Below are 18,286 nucleotides of genomic sequence, written 5' to 3'. Positions count from 1 at the left end.
TATGAACACTTTTCACATTCTCCCGTGCAACGCGGCTGTTAGTCCTCCTTTCATGCAAAATCTTATGGTCCTAGGTCATGTCCAAGCCACCAAAGCCGGCTAAAATGTGAATAATCGACAACTAAAACTTGAATTGTATTAGTTCTTACTGACTATTACTTCAACTTAGAAGCTTCTTCTGTGTTCTACTATGGTGCTTTTGGTGTCTCCGCATACCGCAGCACGCGACATAGCGTTGCAGACGATAAATGTAACCGTCTCAGAGAGAAAAGCGGCCAATGTGACGATCTGCCTTTAAGTCGATTCGATAACAAATGACGACAACGGACGGATTTATCAGGTTTTTACTACATATGAACACTTTTCACATTCTCCCGTGCAACGCGGCTGCCAGTCCTCCTTTCATGTAAAATCTTATGGTCCCAGGTCATGTCCAAGCCACCAAAGACGGCTAAAAAGTGAATAATCGACAACTAAAACTTCAATTGTACTACTTCTTACTGGCTATTACTTCAACTTAGAAGCTTCTTCTGTGTTCTACTATGGTGCTTTTAGTGTTTCCGCATACTGCAGCACGCGACATAGCTTTGCAGACGATAAATGTAACCGTTTCAGAGAGTAGAGCGGCCAATGTGACTATGTGGCTTTAAGTCGATTCGATAACAAATGACGAAAACGGACGGATTTCTCAGGTTTTTACTACATATGAACACTTTTCACATTCTCCCGTGCAACGCGGCTGTTAGTCCTCCTTTCATGCAAAATCTTATGGTCCTAGGTCATGTCCAAGCCAACAAAGCCGGCTAAAAAGTGAATAATCGACAACTAAAACTTCAATTGTACTACTTCTTACTGGCTATTGCTTCAACTTAGAAGCTTCTTCAGTGTTCTACTATGGTGCTTTTAGTGTCTCCGCATACCGCAGCACGCGACATAGCTTTGCAGACGATAAATGTAACCGTCTCAGAGAGAAAAGCGGCCAATGTGACGATCTGGCTTTAAGACGATTCGATAACAAATGACGAAAACGGACGGATTTCTCAGGTTTTTAATACATATGAACACTTTTCACATTCTCCCGTGCAACGCGGCTGTTAGTCCTCCCTTCATGCAAAATCGTATGGTCCTAGGTCATGTCCAAGCCACCAAAGCCGGCTAAAAAGTGAATAATCGACAACTAAAACTTCAATTGTACTACTTCTTACTGGCTATTGCTTCAACTTAGAAGCTTCTTCAGTGTTCTACTAAGGTGCTTTTAGTGTCTCCGCATACCGCAGCACGCGACATAGCTTTGGAGACGATAAATGTAACCGTCTCAGAGAGAAAAGCGGCCAATGTGACGATCTGGCTTTAAGTCGATTCGATAACAAATGACGAAAACGGACGGATTTCTCAGGTTTTTACTACATATGAACACTTTTCACATTCTCCCGTGCAACGCGGCTGTTAGTCCTCCTTTCATGCAAAATCTTATGGTCCTAGGTCATGTCCAAGCCACCAAAGCCGGCTAAAATGTGAATAATCGACAACTAAAACTTGAATTGTATTAGTTCTTACTGGCTATTACTTCAACTTAGAAGCTTCTTCTGTGTTCTACTATGGTGCTTTTAGTGTCTCCGCATACCGCAGCACGCGACATAGCGTTGCAGACGATAAATGTAACCGTCTCAGAGTGAAAAGCGGCCAATGTGACGATCTGCCTTTAAGTCGATTCGATAACAAATGACGACAACGGACGGATTTATCAGGTTTTTACTACATATGAACACTTTTCACATTCTCCCGTGCAACGCGGCTGCCAGTCCTCCTTTCATGTAAAATCTTATGGTCCCAGGTCATGTCCAAGCCACCAAAGACGGCTAAAAAGTGAATAATCGACAACTAAAACTTCAATTGTACTACTTCTTACTGGCTATTACTTCAACTTAGAAGCTTCTTCTGTGTTCTACTATGGTGCTTTTAGTGTTTCCGCATACTGCAGCACGCGACATAGCTTTGCAGACGATAAATGTAACCGTTTCAGAGAGTAGAGCGGCCAATGTGACTATGTGGCTTTAAGTCGATTCGATAACAAATGACGAAAACTGACGGATTTCTCAGGTTTTTACTACATATGAACACTTTTCACATTCTCCCGTGCAACGCGGCTGTTAGTCCTCCTTTCATGCAAAATCTTATGGTCCTAGGTCATGTCCAAGCCAACAAAGCCGGCTAAAAAGTGAATAATCGACAACTAAAACTTCAATTGTACTACTTCTTACTGGCTATTGCTTCAACTTAGAAGGTTCTTCAGTGTTCTACTATGGTGCTTTTAGTGTCTCCGCATACCGCAGCACGCGACATAGCTTTGCAGACGATAAATGTAACCGTCTCAGAGAGAAAAGCGGCCAATGTGACGATCTGGCTTTAAGACGATTCGATAACAAATGACGAAAACGGACGGATTTCTCAGGTTTTTAATACATATGAACACTTTTCACATTCTCCCGTGCAACGCGGCTGTTAGTCCTCCTTTCATGCAAAATCGTATGGTCCTAGGTCATGTCCAAGCCACCAAAGCCGGCTAAAAAGTGAATAATCGACAACTAAAACTTCAATTGTACTACTTCTTACTGGCTATTGCTTCAACTTAGAAGCTTCTTCAGTGTTCTACTATGGTGCTTTTAGTGTCTCCGCATCCCGCAGCACGCGACTTAGCTTTGCAGACGATAAATGTAACCGTCTCAGAGAGAAATGCGGCCAATGTGACGATCTGGCTTTAAGACGATTGGATAACAAATGACGAAAACGGACGGATTTCTCAGGTTTTTACTACATATGAACACTTTTCACATTCTCCGCTGCAACGTGGCTGCTAGTCTTCCTTTCATGCAAAATTTTATGGTTCCACCTCATGTCCAAGCCACCAAAGCCGGCTAAAAAGTGAATAATCGACAACTAAAACTTCAATTGTACTACTTCTTACTGGCTATTGCTTCAACTTAGAAGCTTCTTCAGTGTTCTACTATGGTGCTTTTAGTGTCTCCGCATCCCGCAGCCCGCGACATAGCTTTGCAGACGCTAAATGTAACCGTCTCAGAGAGAAATGCGGCCAATGTGACGATCTGGCTTTAAGACGATTGGATAACAAATGACGAAAACGGACGGATTTCTCAGGTTTTTACTACATATGAACACTTTTCACATTCTCCGCTGCAACGTGGCTGCTAGTCTTCCTTTCATGCAAAATTTTATGGTTCCACCTCATGTCCAAGCCACCAAAGCCGGCAAAAAAGTGAATAATCGACAACTAAAACTTCAATTGTATTACTGCTTACTGGCTATTACTTCAACTTAGAAGCTTCTTCTGTGTTCTACTATGGTGCTTTTAGTGTTTCCGCATACTGCAGCACGCGACATAGCTTTGCAGACGATAAATGTAACCGTTTCAGAGGGTAGAGCGGCCAATGTGACTATGTAGCATAAAGTCGATTCGATAACAAATGACGAAAACGGACGGATTTCTCAAGTTTTTACTACATATGAACACTTTTCACATTCTCCCGTGCAACGCGTCTGCTAGTCCTCCTTTCATGCAAAATCTTATGGTCCTAGGTCATGTCCAAGCCACCAAAGCCGAATAAAAAGTGAATAATCGACAACTAAAACTTGAATTGTACTACTTCTTACTGGCTATTATTTCAACTTTGAAGTTTCTTCTGTGTTCTACTATGGTGCTTTTAGTGTCTCCGCATACCGCAGCACGCGACATAGCTTTGCAGACGATAAATGTAACCGTCTCAGAGAGAAAAGCGGCCAATGTGACGATCTGGCTTTAAGTCGATTCGATAACAAATGACGAAAACGGACGGATTTCTCAGGTTTTTACTACATATGAACACTTTTCACATTCTCCGGTGCAACGTGGCTGCTAGTCTTCCTTTCATGCAAAATTTTATGGTTCCACCTCATGTCCAAGCCACCAAAGCCGGCTAAAAAGTGAATAATCGACAACTAAAACTTCAATTGTACTACTTCTTACTGGCTATTGCTTCAACTTAGAAGCTTCTTCAGTGTTCTACTAAGGTGCTTTTAGTGTCTCCGCATACCGCAGCACGCGACATAGCTTTGGAGACGATAAATGTAACCGTCTCAGAGAGAAAAGCGGCCAATGTGACGATCTGGCTTTAAGTCGATTCGATAACAAATGACGAAAACGGACGGATTTCTCAGGTTTTTACTACATATGAACACTTTTCACATTCTCCCGTGCAACGCGGCTGTTAGTCCTCCTTTCATGCAAAATCTTATGGTCCTAGGTCATGTCCAAGCCAACAAAGCCGGCTAAAAAGTGAATAATCGACAACTAAAACTTCAATTGTACTACTTCTTACTGGCTATTGCTTCAACTTAGAAGCTTCTTCAGTGTTCTACTATGGTGCTTTTAGTGTCTCCGCATACCGCAGCACGCGACGTAGCTTTGCAGACGATAAATGTAACCGTCTCAGAGAGAAAAGCGGCCAATGTGAAGATCTGGCTTTAAGACGATTCGATAACAAATGACGAAAACGGACGGATTTCTCAGGTTTTTAATACATATGAACACTTTTCACATTCTCCCGTGCAACGCGGCTGTTAGTCCTCCCTTCATGCAAAATCGTATGGTCCTAGGTCATGTCCAAGCCACCAAAGCAGGCTAAAAAGTGAATAATCGACAACTAAAACTTCAATTGTACTACTTCTTACTGGCTATTGCTTCAACTTAGAAGCTTCTTCAGTGTTCTACTATGGTGCTTTTAGTGTCTCCGCATCCCGCAGCACGCGACATAGCTTTGCAGACGATAAATGTAACCGTCTCAGAGAGAAATGCGGCCAATGTGACGATCTGGCTTTAAGACGATTCGATAACAAATGACGAAAACGGACGGATTTCTCAGGTTTTTACTACATATGAACACTTTTCACATTCTCCCGTGCAACGCGGCTGTTAGTCCTCCTTTCATGCAAAATCTTATGGTCGTAGGTCATGTCCAAGCCACCAAAGCCGGCTAAAAAGTGAATAATCGACAACTAAAACTTCAATTGTACTACTTCTTACTGGCTATTGCTTCAACTTAGAAGCTTCTTCAGTGTTCTACTATGGTGCTTTTAGTGTCTCCGCATCCCGCAGCCCGCGACATAGCTTTGCAGACGATAAATGTAACCGTCTCAGAGAGAAAAGCGGCCAATGTGACGATCTGGCTTTAAGACGATTGGATAACAAATGACGAAAACGGACGGATTTCTCAGGTTTTTACTACATATGAACACTTTTCACATTCTCCCGTGCAACGCGGCTGTTAGTCCTCCTTTCATGCAAAACCTTATGGTCCTAGGTCATGTCCAAGCCACCAAAGCCGGCTAAAAAGTGAAAAATCGACAACTAAAACTTCAATTGTACTACATCTTACTGGCTATTGCTTCAACTTAGAAGCTTCTTCAGTGTTCTACTATGGTGCTTTTAGTGTCTCCGCATCCCGCAGCACGCGACATAGCTTTGCAGACGATAAATGTAACCGTCTCAGAGAGAAATGCGGCTAATGTGACGATCTGGCTTTAAGACGATTGGATAACAAATGACGAAAACGGACGGATTTCTCAGGTTTTTACTACATATGAACACTTTTCACATTCTCCGCTGCAACGTGGCTGCTAGTCTTCCTTTCATGCAAAATTTTATGGTTCCACCTCATGTCCAAGCCACCAAAGCCGGAAAAAAAGTGAATAATCGACAACTAAAACTTCAATTGTACTACTGCTTACTGGCTATTACTTCAACTTAGAAGCTTCTTCTGTGTTCTACTATGGTGCTTTTAGTGTTTCCGCATACTGCAGCACGCGACATAGCTTTGCAGACGATAAATGTAACCGTTTCAGAGGGTAGAGCGGCCAATGTGACGATCTGGCTTTAAGTCGATTCGATAACAAATGACGAAAACGGACGGATTTCCCAGGTTTTTACTACATATGAACACTTTTCACATTCTCCTGTGCAACGCGGCTGCTAGTCCTCCTTTCATGCAAAATCTTAAGGTCCTAGGTCATGTCCAAGCCACCAAAGCCGGCTAAAATGTGAATAATCGACAACTAAAACTTGAATTGTATTACTTCTTACTGGCTATTACTTCAACTTAGAAGCTTCTTCTGTGTTCTACTATGGTGCATTTAGTGTCTCCGAATACCGCAGCACGCGACATAGCGTTGCAGACGATAAATGTAACCGTCTCAGAGTGAAAAGCGGCCAACGTGACGATCTGCCTTTAAGTCGATTCGATAACAAATGACGACAACGGACGGATTTATCAGGTTTTTACTACATATGAACACTTTTCACATTCTCCCGTGCAACGCGGCTGCCAGTCCTCCTTTCATGTAAAATCTTATGGTCCCAGGTCATGTCCAAGCCACCAAAGACGGCTAAAAAGTGAATAATCGACAACTAAAACTTCAATTGTACTACTTCTTACTGGCTATTACTTCAACTTAGAAGCTTCTTCTGTGTTCTACTATGGTGCTTTTAGTGTTTCCGCATACTGCAGCACGCGACATAGCTTTGCAGACGATAAATGTAACCGTTTCAGAGAGTAGAGCGGCCAATGTGACTATGTGGCTTAAAGTCGATTCGATAACAAATGACGAAAACGGACGGATTTCTCAGTTTTTTACTACATATGAACACTTTTCACATTCTCCCGTGCAACGCGGCTGTTAGTCCTCCTTTCATGCAAAATCTTATGGTCCTAGGTCATGTCCAAGCCAACAAAGCCGGCTAAAAAGTGAATAATCGACAACTAAAACTTCAATTGTACTACTTCTTACTGGCTATTGCTTCAACTTAGAAGCTTCTTCAGTGTTCTACTATGGTGCTTTTAGTGTCTCCGCATACCGCAGCACGCGACATAGCTTTGCAGACGATAAATGTAACCGTCTCAGAGAGAAAAGCGGCCAATGTGACGATCTGGCTTTAAGACGATTCGATAACAAATGACGAAAACGGACGGATTTCTCAGGTTTTTAATACATATGAACACTTTTCACATTCTCCCGTGCAACGCGGCTGTAAGTCCTCCTTTCATGCAAAATCGTATGGTCCTAGGTCATGTCCAAGCCACCAAAGCCGGCTAAAAAGTGAATAATCGACAACTAAAACTTCAATTGTACTACTTCTTACTGGCTATTGCTTCAACTTAGAAGCTTCTTCAGTGTTCTACTATGGTGCTTTTAGTGTCTCCGCATCCCGCAGCACGCGACATAGCTTTGCAGACGATAAATGTAACCGTCTCAGAGAGAAATGCAGCCAATGTGACGATCTGGCTTTAAGACGATTGGATAACAAATGACGAAAACGGACGGATTTCTCAGGTTTTTACTACATATGAACACTTTTCACATTCTCCGCTGCAACGTGGCTGCTAGTCTTCCTTTCATGCAAAATTTTATGGTTCCACCTCATGTCCAAGCCACCAAAGCCGGCAAAAAAGTGAATAATCGACAACTAAAACTTCAATTGTACTACTTCTTACTGGCTATTACTTCAACTTAGAAGCTTCTTCTGTGTTCTACTATGGTGCTTTTAGTGTTTCCGCATACTGCAGCACGCGACATAGCTTTGCAGACGATAAATGTAACCGTTTCAGAGAGTAGAGCGGCCAATGTGACTATGTGGCTTAAAGTCGATTCGATAACAAATGACGAAAACGGACGGATTTCTCAGGTTTTTACTACATATGAACACTTTTCACATTCTCCCGTGCAACGCGTCTGCTAGTCCTCCTTTCATGCAAAATCTTATGGTCCTAGGTCATGTCCAAGCCACCAAAGCCGGCTAAAAAGTGAATAATCGACAACTAAAACTTGAATTGTACTACTTCTTACTGGCTATTACTTCAACTTAGAAGCTTCTTCTGTGTTCTACTATGGTGCTTTTAGTGTCTCCGCATACCGCAGCACGCGACATAGCTTTGCAGACGATAAATGTAACCGTCTCAGAGAGAAAAGCGGCCAATGTGACGATCTGGCTTTAAGTCGATTCGATAACAAATGACGAAAACGGACGGATTTCTCAGGTTTTTACTACATATGAACACTTTTCACATTCTCCCGTGCAACGCGGCTGTTAGTCCTCCTTTCATGCAAAATCTTATGGTCCTAGGTCATGTCCAAGCCAACAAAGCCGGCTAAAAAGTGAATAATCGACAACTAAAACTTCAATTGTACTACTTCTTACTGGCTATTGCTTCAACTTAGAAGCTTCTTCAGTGTTCTACTATGGTGCTTTTAGTGTCTCCGCATACCGCAGCACGCGACATAGCTTTGGAGACGATAAATGTAACCGTCTCAGAGAGAAAAGCGGCCAATGTGACGATCTGGCTTTAAGACGATTCGATAACAAATGACGAAAACGGACGGATTTCTCAGGTTTTTAATACATATGAACACTCTTCACATTATCCCGTGCAACGCGGCTGTTAGTCCTCCATTCATGCAAAATCGTATGGTCCTAGGTCATGTCCAAGCCACCAAAGCCGGCTAAAAAGTGAATAATCGACAACTAAAACTTCAATTGTACTACTTCTTACTGGCTATCGCTTCAACTTAGAAGCTTCTTCAGTGTTCTACTATGGTGCTTTTAGTGTCTCCGCATACCGCAGCACGCGACATAGCTTTGCAGACGATAAATGTAACCGTCTCAGAGAGAAAAGCGGCCAATGTGATGATCTGGCTTTAAGACGATTCGATAACAAATGACGAAAACGGACGGATTTCTCAGGTTTTTACTACATATGAACACTTTTCACATTCTCCCGTGCAACGCGGCTGTTAGTCCTCCTTTCATGCATAATCTTATGGTCCTAGGTCATGTCCAAGCCACCAAAGCCGGCTAAAAAGTGAATAATCGACAACTAAAACTTCAATTGTACTACTTCTTACTGGCTATTGCTTCAACTTAGAAGCTTCTTCAGTGTTCTACTATGGTGCTTTTAGTGTCTCCGCATCCCGCAGCACGCGACATAGCTTTGCAGACGATAAATGTAACCGTCTCAGAGAGAAATGCGGCCAATGTGACGATCTGGCTTTAAGACGATTCGATAACAAATGACGAAAACGGACGGATTTCTCAGGTTTTTACTACATATGAACACTTTTCACATTCTCCGCTGCAACGTGGCTGCTAGTCTTCCTTTCATGCAAAATTTTATGGTTCCACCTCATGTCCAAGCCACCAAAGCCGGCTAAAAAGTGAATAATCGACAACTAAAACTTCAATTGTACTACTTCTTACTGGCTATTACTTCAACTTAGAAGCTTCTTCTGTGTTCTACTATGGTGCTTTTAGAGTTTCCGCATACTGCAGCACGCGACATAGCTTTGCAGACGATAAATGTAACCGTTTCAGAGAGTAGAGCGGCCAATGTGACTATGTGGCTTAAAGTCGATTCGATAACAAATGACGAAAACGGACGGATTTCTCAGGTTTTTACTACATATGAACACTTTTCACATTCTCCCGTGCAACGCGTCTGCTAGTCCTCCTTTCATGCAAAATCTTATGGTCCTAGGTCATGTCCAAGCCACCAAAGCCGGCTAAAAAGTGAATAATCGACAACTAAAACTTGAATTGTACTACTTCTTACTGGCTATTACTTCAACTTTGAAGTTTCTTCTGTGTTCTACTATGGTACTTTTAGTGTCTCCGCATACCGCAGCACGCGACATAGCTTTGCAGACGATAAATGTAACCGTCTCAGAGAGAAAAGCGGCCAATGTGACGATCTGGCTTTAAGTCGATTCGATAACAAATGACGAAAACGGACGGATTTCTCAGGTTTTTACTACATATGAACACTTTTCACATTCTCCCGTGCAACGCGGCTGTTAGTCCTCCTTTCATGCAAAATCTTATGGTCCTAGGTCATGTCCAAGGCACCAAAGCCGGCTAAAAAGTGAATAATCGACAACTAAAACTTCAATTGTACTACTTCTTACTGGCTATTGCTTCAACTTAGAAGCTTCTTCAGTGTTCTACTATGGTGCTTTTAGTGTCTCCGCATACCGCAGCACGCGACATAGCTTTGGAGACGATAAATGTAACCGTCTCAGAGAGAAAAGCGGCCAATGTGACGATCTGGCTTTAAGACGATTCGATAACAAATGACGAAAACGGACGGATTTCTCAGGTTTTTAATACATATGAACACTCTTCACATTAGCCCGTGCAACGCGGCTGTTAGTCCTCCTTTCATGCAAAATCGTATGGTCCTAGGTCATGTCCAAGCCACCAAAGCCGGCTAAAAAGTGAATAATCGACAATTAAAACTTCAATTGTACTACTTCTTACTGGCTATTGCTTCAACTTAGAAGCTTCCTCAGTGTTCTACCATGGTGCTTTTAGTGTCTCCGCATACCGCAGCACGCGACATAGCTTTGCAGACGATAAATGTAACCGTCTCAGAGAGAAAAGCGGCCAATGTGATGATCTGGCTTTAAGACGATTCGATGACAAATGACGAAAACGGACGGATTTCTCAGGTTTTTACTACATATGAACACTTTTCACATTCTCCCGTGCAACGCGGCTGTTAGTCCTCCTTTCATGCATAATCTTATGGTCCCAAGTCATGTCCAAGCCACCAAAGCCGGCTAAAAAGTGAATAATCGACAACTAAAACTTCAATTGTACTACTTCTTACTGGCTATTGCTTCAACTTAGAAGCTTCTTCAGTGTTCTACTATGGTGCTTTTAGTGTCTCCGCATCCCGCAGCACGCGACATAGATTTGCAGACGATAAATGTAACCGTCTCAGAAAGAAAAGCAGCCAATGTGACGATCTGGCTTTAAGACGATTCGATAACAAATGACGAAAACGGACGGATTTCTCAGGTTTTTACTACATATGAACACTTTTCGCATTCTCCGGTGCAACGTGGCTGCTAGTCTTCCTTTCATGCAAAATTTTATGGTTCCACCTCATGTCCAAGCCACCAAAGAGGGCAAAAAAGTGAATAATCGACAACTAAAACTTCAATTGTATTACTGCTTACTGGCTATTACTTCAACTTAGAAGCTTCTTCTGTGTTCTACTATGGTGCTTTTAGTGTTTCCGCATACTGCAGCACGCGACATAGCTTTGCAGACGATAAATGTAACCGTTTCAGAGGGTAGAGCGGCCAATGTGACTATGGGGCATAAAGTCGATTCGATAACAAATGACGAAAACGGACGGATTTCTCAAGTTTTTACTACATATGAACACTTTTCACATTCTCCCGTGCAACGCGTCTGCTAGTCCTCCTTTCATGCAAAATCTTATGGTCCTAGGTCATGTCCAAGCCACCAAAGCCGAATAAAAAGTGAATAATCGACAACTAAAACTTGAATTGTATTACTTCTTACTGGCTATTACTTCAATTTAGAAGCTTCTTCTGTGTTCTACTATGGTGCTTTTAGTGTCTCCGCATCCCGCAGCACGCGACATAGCTTTGCAGACGATAAATGTAACCGTCTCAGAGAGAAATGCGGCCAATGTGACGATCTGGCTTTAAGACGATTCGATAACAAATGACGAAAACGGACGGATTTCTCAGGTTTTTACTACATATGAACACTTTTCACATTCTCCCGTGCAACGCGGCTGTTAGTCCTCCTTTCATGCAAAATCGTATGGTCCTAGGTCATGTCCAAGCCACCAAAGCCGGCTAAAAAGTGAATAATCGACAACTAAAACTTCAATTGTACTACTTCTTACTGGCTATTGCTTCAACTTAGAAGCTTCTTCAGTGTTCTACTATGGTGCTTTTAGTGTCTCCGCATCCCGCAGCACGCGACATAGGCTTTGCAGACGATAAATGTAACCGTCTCAGAGAGAAATGCGGCCAATGTGACGATCTGGCTTTAAGACGATTCGATAACAAATGACGAAAACGGACGGATTTCTCAGGTTTTTACTACATATGAACACTTTTCACATTCTCCCGTGCAACGCGGCTGTTAGTCCTCCTTTCATGCAAAATCTTATGGTCCTAGGTCATGTCCAAGCCACCAAAGCCGGCTAAAAAGTGAATAATCGACAACTAAAACTTCAATTGTACTACTTCTTACTGGCTATTGCTTCAACTTAGAAGCTTCTTCAGTGTTCTACTATGGTGCTTTTAGTGTCTCCGCATCCCGCAGCACGCGACATAGCTTTGCAGACGATAAATGTAACCGTTTCAGAGAGTAGAGCGGCCAATGTGACTATGTGGCTTTAAGACGATTCGATAACAAGTGACGAAAACGGACGGATTTCTCAGGTTTTTACTACATATGAACACTTTTCACATTCTCCGCTGCAACGTGGCTGCTAGTCTTCCTTTCATGCAAAATTTTATGGTTCCACCTCATGTCCAAGCCACCAAAGCCGGCTAAAAAGTGAATAATCGACAACTAAAACTTCAATTGTACTACTTCTTACTGGCTATTACTTCAACTTAGAAGCTTCTTCTGTGTTCTACTATGGTGCTTTTAGTGTTTCCGCATACTGCAGCACGCGACATAGCTTTGCAGACGATAAATGTAACCGTTTCAGAGAGTAGAGCGGCCAATGTGACTATGTGGCTTAAAGTCGATTCGATAACAAATGACGAAAACGGACGGATTTCTCAGGTTTTTACTACATATGAACACTTTTCAGATTCTCCCGTGCAACGCGTCTGCTAGTCCTCCTTTCATGCAAAATCTTATGGTCCTAGGTCATGTCCAAGCCACCAAAGCCGGCTAAAAAGTGAATAATCGACAACTAAAACTTGAATTGTACTACTTCTTACTGGCTATTACTTCAACTTTGAAGTTTCTCCTGTGTTCTACTATGGTGCTTTTAGTGTCTCCGCAGATCGCAGCACGCGACATAGCTTTGCAGACGATAAATGTAACCGTCTCAGAGAGAAAAGCGGCCAATGTGACGATCTGGCTTTAAGTCGATTCGATAACAAATGACGAAAACGGACGGATTTCTCAGGTTTTTACTACATATGAACACTTTTCACATTCTCCCGTGCAACGCGGCTGTTAGACCTCCTTTCATGCAAAATCTTATGGTCCTAGGTCATGTCCAAGCCAACAAAGCCGGCTAAAAAGTGAATAATCGACAACTAAATCTTCAATTGTACTACTTCTTACTGGCTATTGCTTCAACTTAGAAGCTTCTTCAGTGTTCTACTATGGTGCTTTTAGTGTCTCCGCATCCCGCAGCACGCGACATAGCTTTGCAGACGATAAATGTAACCGTCTCAGAGAGAAATGCGGCCAATGTGACGATCTGGCTCTAAGACGATTCGATAACAAATGACGAAAACGGACGGATTTCTCAGGTTTTTACTACATATGAACACTTTTCACATTCTCCGCTGCAACGTGGCTGCTGGTCTTCCTTTCATGCAAAATTTTATGGTTCCACCTCATGTCCAAGCCACCAAAGCCGGCTAAAAAGTGAATAATCGACAACTAAAACTTCAATTGTACTACCTCTTACTGGCTATTACTTCAACTTAGAAGCTTCTTCTGTGTTCTACTATGGTGCTTTTAGTGTTTCCGCATACTGCAGCACGCGACATAGCTTTGCAGACGATAAATGTAACCGTTTCAGAGAGTAGAGCGGCCAATGTGACTATGTGGCTTAAAGTCGATTCGATAACAAATGACGAAAACGGACGGATTTCTCAGGTTTTTACTACATATGAACACTTTTCACATTCTCCCGTGCAACGCGTCTGCTAGTCCTCCTTTCATGCAAAATCTTATGGTCCTAGGTCATGTCCAAGCCACCAAAGCCGGCTAAAAAGTGAATAATCGACAACTAAAACTTGAATTGTACTACTTCTTACTGGCTATTACTTCAACTTTGAAGTTTCTTCTGTGTTCTACTATGGTGCTTTTAGTGTCTCCGCATACCGCAGCACGCGACATAGCTTTGCAGACGATAAATGTAACCGTCTCAGAGAGAAAAGCGGCCAATGTGACGATCTGGCTTTAAGTCGATTCGATAACAAATGACGAAAACGGACGGATTTCTCAGGTTTTTACTACATATGAACACTTTTCACATTCTCCCGTGCAACGCGGCTGTTAGTCCTCCTTTCATGCAAAATCTTATGGTCCTAGGTCATGTCCAAGCCAACAAAGCCGGCTAAAAAGTGAATAATCGACAACTAAAACTTCAATTGTACTACTTCTTACTGGCTATTGCTTCAACTTAGAAGCTTCTTCAGTGTTCTACTATGGTGCTTTTAGTGTCTCCGCATACCGCAGCACGCGACATAGCTTTGGAGACGATAAATGTAACCGTCTCAGAGAGAAAAGCGGCCAATGTGACGATCTGGCTTTAAGACGATTCGATAACAAATGACGAAAACGGACGGATTTCTCAGGTTTTTCACTACATATGAACACTTTTCACATTCTCCGGTGCAACGCGGCTGTTAGTCCTCCTTTCATGCATAATCTTATGGTCCTAGGTCATGTCCAAGCCACCAAAGCCGGCTAAAAAGTGAATAATCGACAACTAAAACTTCAATTGTACTACTTCTTACTGGCTATTGCTTCAACTTAGAAGCTTCTTCAGTGTTCTACTATGGTGCTTTTAGTGTCTCCGCATACCGCAGCACCCGACATAGATTTGCAGACGATAAATGTAACCGTCTCAGAAAGAAAAGCAGCCAATGTGACGATCTGGCTTTAAGACGATTCGATAACAAATGACGAAAACGGACGGATTTCTCAGGTTCTTACTACATTTGAACACTTTTCGCATTCTCCGGTGCAACGTGGCTGCTAGTCTTCCTTTCATGCAAAATTTTATGGTTCCACCTCATGTCCAAGCAACCAAAGCCGGCTAAAAAGTGAATAATCGACAACTAAAACTTCATTTGTACTACTTCTTACTGGCTATTACTTCAACATAGAAGCTTCTTCAGTGTTCTACTATGGTGCTTTTAGTGTTTCCGCATAACGCAGCACGCGACATAGCTTTGTAGACGATAAATGTAACCGTTTCAGAGAGAAGAGCGGCCAATGTGACGATCTGGCTTTAAGTCGATTTGATAACAAATGACGAAAACGGACGGATTTCTCAGGTTTTTACTACATATGAACACTTTTCGCATTCTCCCGTGCAACGCGGCTGCTAGTCCTCCTTTCATGCAAAATCTTAAGGTCCTAGGTCATGTCCAAGCCACCAAAGCCGGCTAAAATTTGAATAATCGACAACTACAACTTGAATTGTATTACTTCTTACTGGCTATTACTTCAATTTTGAAGCTTCTTCTGTGTTCTATTATGGTGCTTTTAGTGTCTCCGCATCCCGCAGCACGCGACATAGCTTTGCAGACGATAAATGTAACCGTCTCAGAGAGAAATGCGGCCAATGTGACGATCTGCCTTTAAGACGATTCGATAACAAATGACGAAAACGGACGGATTTCTCAGGTTTTTACTACATATGAACACTTTTCACATTCTCCCGTGCAACGCGGCTGTTAGTCCTCCTTTCATGCAAAATCGTATGGTCCTAGGTCATGTCCAAGCCAACAAAGCCGGCTAAAAAGTGAATAATCGACAACTAAAACTTCAATTGTACTACTTCTTACTGGCTATTGCTTCAACTTAGAAGCTTCTTCAGTGTTCTACTATGGTGCTTTTAGTGTCTCCGCATCCCGCAGCACGCGACATAGCTTTGCAGACGATAAATGTAACCGTCTCAGAGAGAAATGCGGCCAATGTGACGATCTGGCTTTAAGACGATTCGATAACAAATGACGAAAACGGACGGATTTCTCAGGTTTTTACTACATATGAACACTTTTCACATTCTCCGGTGCAACGTGGCTGCTAGTCTTCCTTTCATGCAAAATTTTATGGTTCCACCTCATGTCCAAGCCACCAAAGCCGGCTAAAAAGCGAATAATCGACAACTAAAACTTCAATTGTACTACTTCTTACTGGCTATTACTTCAACTTAGAAGCTTCTTCTGTGTTCTACTATGGTGCTTTTAGTGTTTCCGCATACTGCAGCACGCGACATAGCTTTGCAGACGATAAATGTAACCGTTTCAGAGAGTAGAGCAGCCAATGTGACTATGTGGCTTAAAGTCGATTCGATAACAAATGACGAAAACGGACGGATTTCTCAGGTTTTTACTACATATGAACACTTTTCACATTCTCCCGTGCAACGCGTCTGCTAGTCCTCCTTTCATGCAAAATCTTATGGTCCTACGTCATGTCCAAGCCACCAAAGCCGGCTAAAAAGTGAATAATTGACAACTAAAACTTGAATTGTACTACTTCTTACTGGCTATTACTTCAACTTTGAAGTTTCTTCTGTGTTCTACTATGGTGCTTTTAGTGTCTCCGCATACCGCAGCACGCGACATAGCTTTGCAGACGATAAATGTAACCGTCTCAGAGAGAAAAGCGGCCAATGTGATGATCTGGCTTTAAGACGATTCGATAACAAATGACGAAAACGGACGGATTTCTCAGGTTTTTACTACATATGAACACTTTTCACATTCTCCCGTGCAACGCGGCTGTTAGTCCTCCTTTCATGCATAATCTTATGGTCCTAGGTCATGTCCAAGCCACCAAAGCCGGCTAAAAAGTGAATAATCGACAACTAAAACTTGAATTGTACTACTTCTTACTGGCTATTGCTTCAACTTAGAAGCTTCTTCAGTGTTCTACTATGGTGCTTTTAGTGTCTCCGCATACCGCAGCACGCGACATAGCGTTGCAGACGATAAATGTAACCGTATCAGAGAGAAAAGCGGCCAATGTGACGATCTGCCTTTAAGTCGATTCGATAACAAATGACGAAAACGGACGGATTTCTCAGGTTTTTACTACATATGAACACTTTTCACATTCTCCGGTGCAACGTGGCTGCTAGTCTTCCTTTCATGCAAAATTTTATGGTTCCACCTCATGTCCAAGCCACCAAAGCCGGCTAATAAGTGAATAATCGACAACTAAAACTTGAATTGTACTACTTCTTACTGGCTATTGCTTCAACTTAGAAGCTTCTTCTGTGTTCTACTATGGTGCTTTTAGTGTCTCCGCATACCGCAGCACGCGACATAGCTTTGCAGACGATAAATGTAACCGTTTCAGAGAGAAGAGCGGCCAATGTGACGATCTGGCTTTAAGTCGATTCGATAACAAATGACGAAAACGGACGGATTTCTCAGGTTTTTACTACATATGAACACTTTTCACATTCTCCCGTGCAACGCGGCTGCTAGTCCTCCTTTCATGCAAAATCTTAAGGTCCTAGGTCATGTCCAAGCCACCAAAGCCGGCTAAAATGTGAATAATCGACAACTAAAACTTGAATTGTATTACTTCTTACTGGCTATTACTTCAACTTAGAAGCTTCTTCTGTGTTCCCCTATGGTGCTTTTAGAGTCTCCGCAGATCGCAGCACGCGACATAGCTTTGCAGACGATAAATGTAACCGTTTCAGAGAGAAGAGCGGCAAATGTGACGATCTGGCTTTAAGTCGATTCGATAACAAATGACGAAAACGGACGGATTTCTCAGGTTTTTACTACATATGAACACTTTTCACATTCTCCCGTGCAACGCGGCTGTTAGTCCTCCTTTCATGCAAAATCTTATGGTCCTAGGTCATGTCCAAGCCACCAAAGCCGGCTAAAAAGTGAATAATCGACAACTAAACATGAATTGTACTACTTCTTACTGGCTATTACTTCAACTTAGAAGCTTCTTCTGTGTTCTACTATGGTGCTTTTAGTGTCTCCGCATCCCGCAGCGCGCGACATAGCTTTGCAGACGATAAATGTAACCGTCTCAGAGAGAAATGCGGCCAATGTGACGATCTGGCTTTAAGACGATTCGATAACAAATGACGAAAACGGACGGATTTCTCAGGTTTTTACTACATATGAACACTTTTCACATTCTCCGGTGCAACGTGGCTGCTAGTCTTCCTTTCATGCAAAATTTTATGGTTCCACCTCATGTCCAAGCCACCAAAGCCGGCTAAAAAGTGAATAATCGACAACTAAAACTTCAATTGTACTACTTCTTACTGGCTATTACTTCAACTTAGAAGCTTCTTCTGTGTTCTACTAAGGTGCTTTTAGTGTCTCCACATACCGCAGCACGCGACATAGCTTTGCAGACGATAAATGTAACCGTCTCAGAGAGAAAAGCGGCCAATGTGACGATCTGGCTTTAAGTCGATTCGATAACAAATGACGAAAACGGACGGAT

This window comes from Schistocerca gregaria, unplaced genomic scaffold (genome assembly GCF_023897955.1).
Source record: "Schistocerca gregaria isolate iqSchGreg1 unplaced genomic scaffold, iqSchGreg1.2 ptg000540l, whole genome shotgun sequence".
Classification (NCBI taxonomy): domain Eukaryota; kingdom Metazoa; phylum Arthropoda; class Insecta; order Orthoptera; family Acrididae; genus Schistocerca; species Schistocerca gregaria.
Note: the sequence above shows the minus strand (reverse complement) of the source record.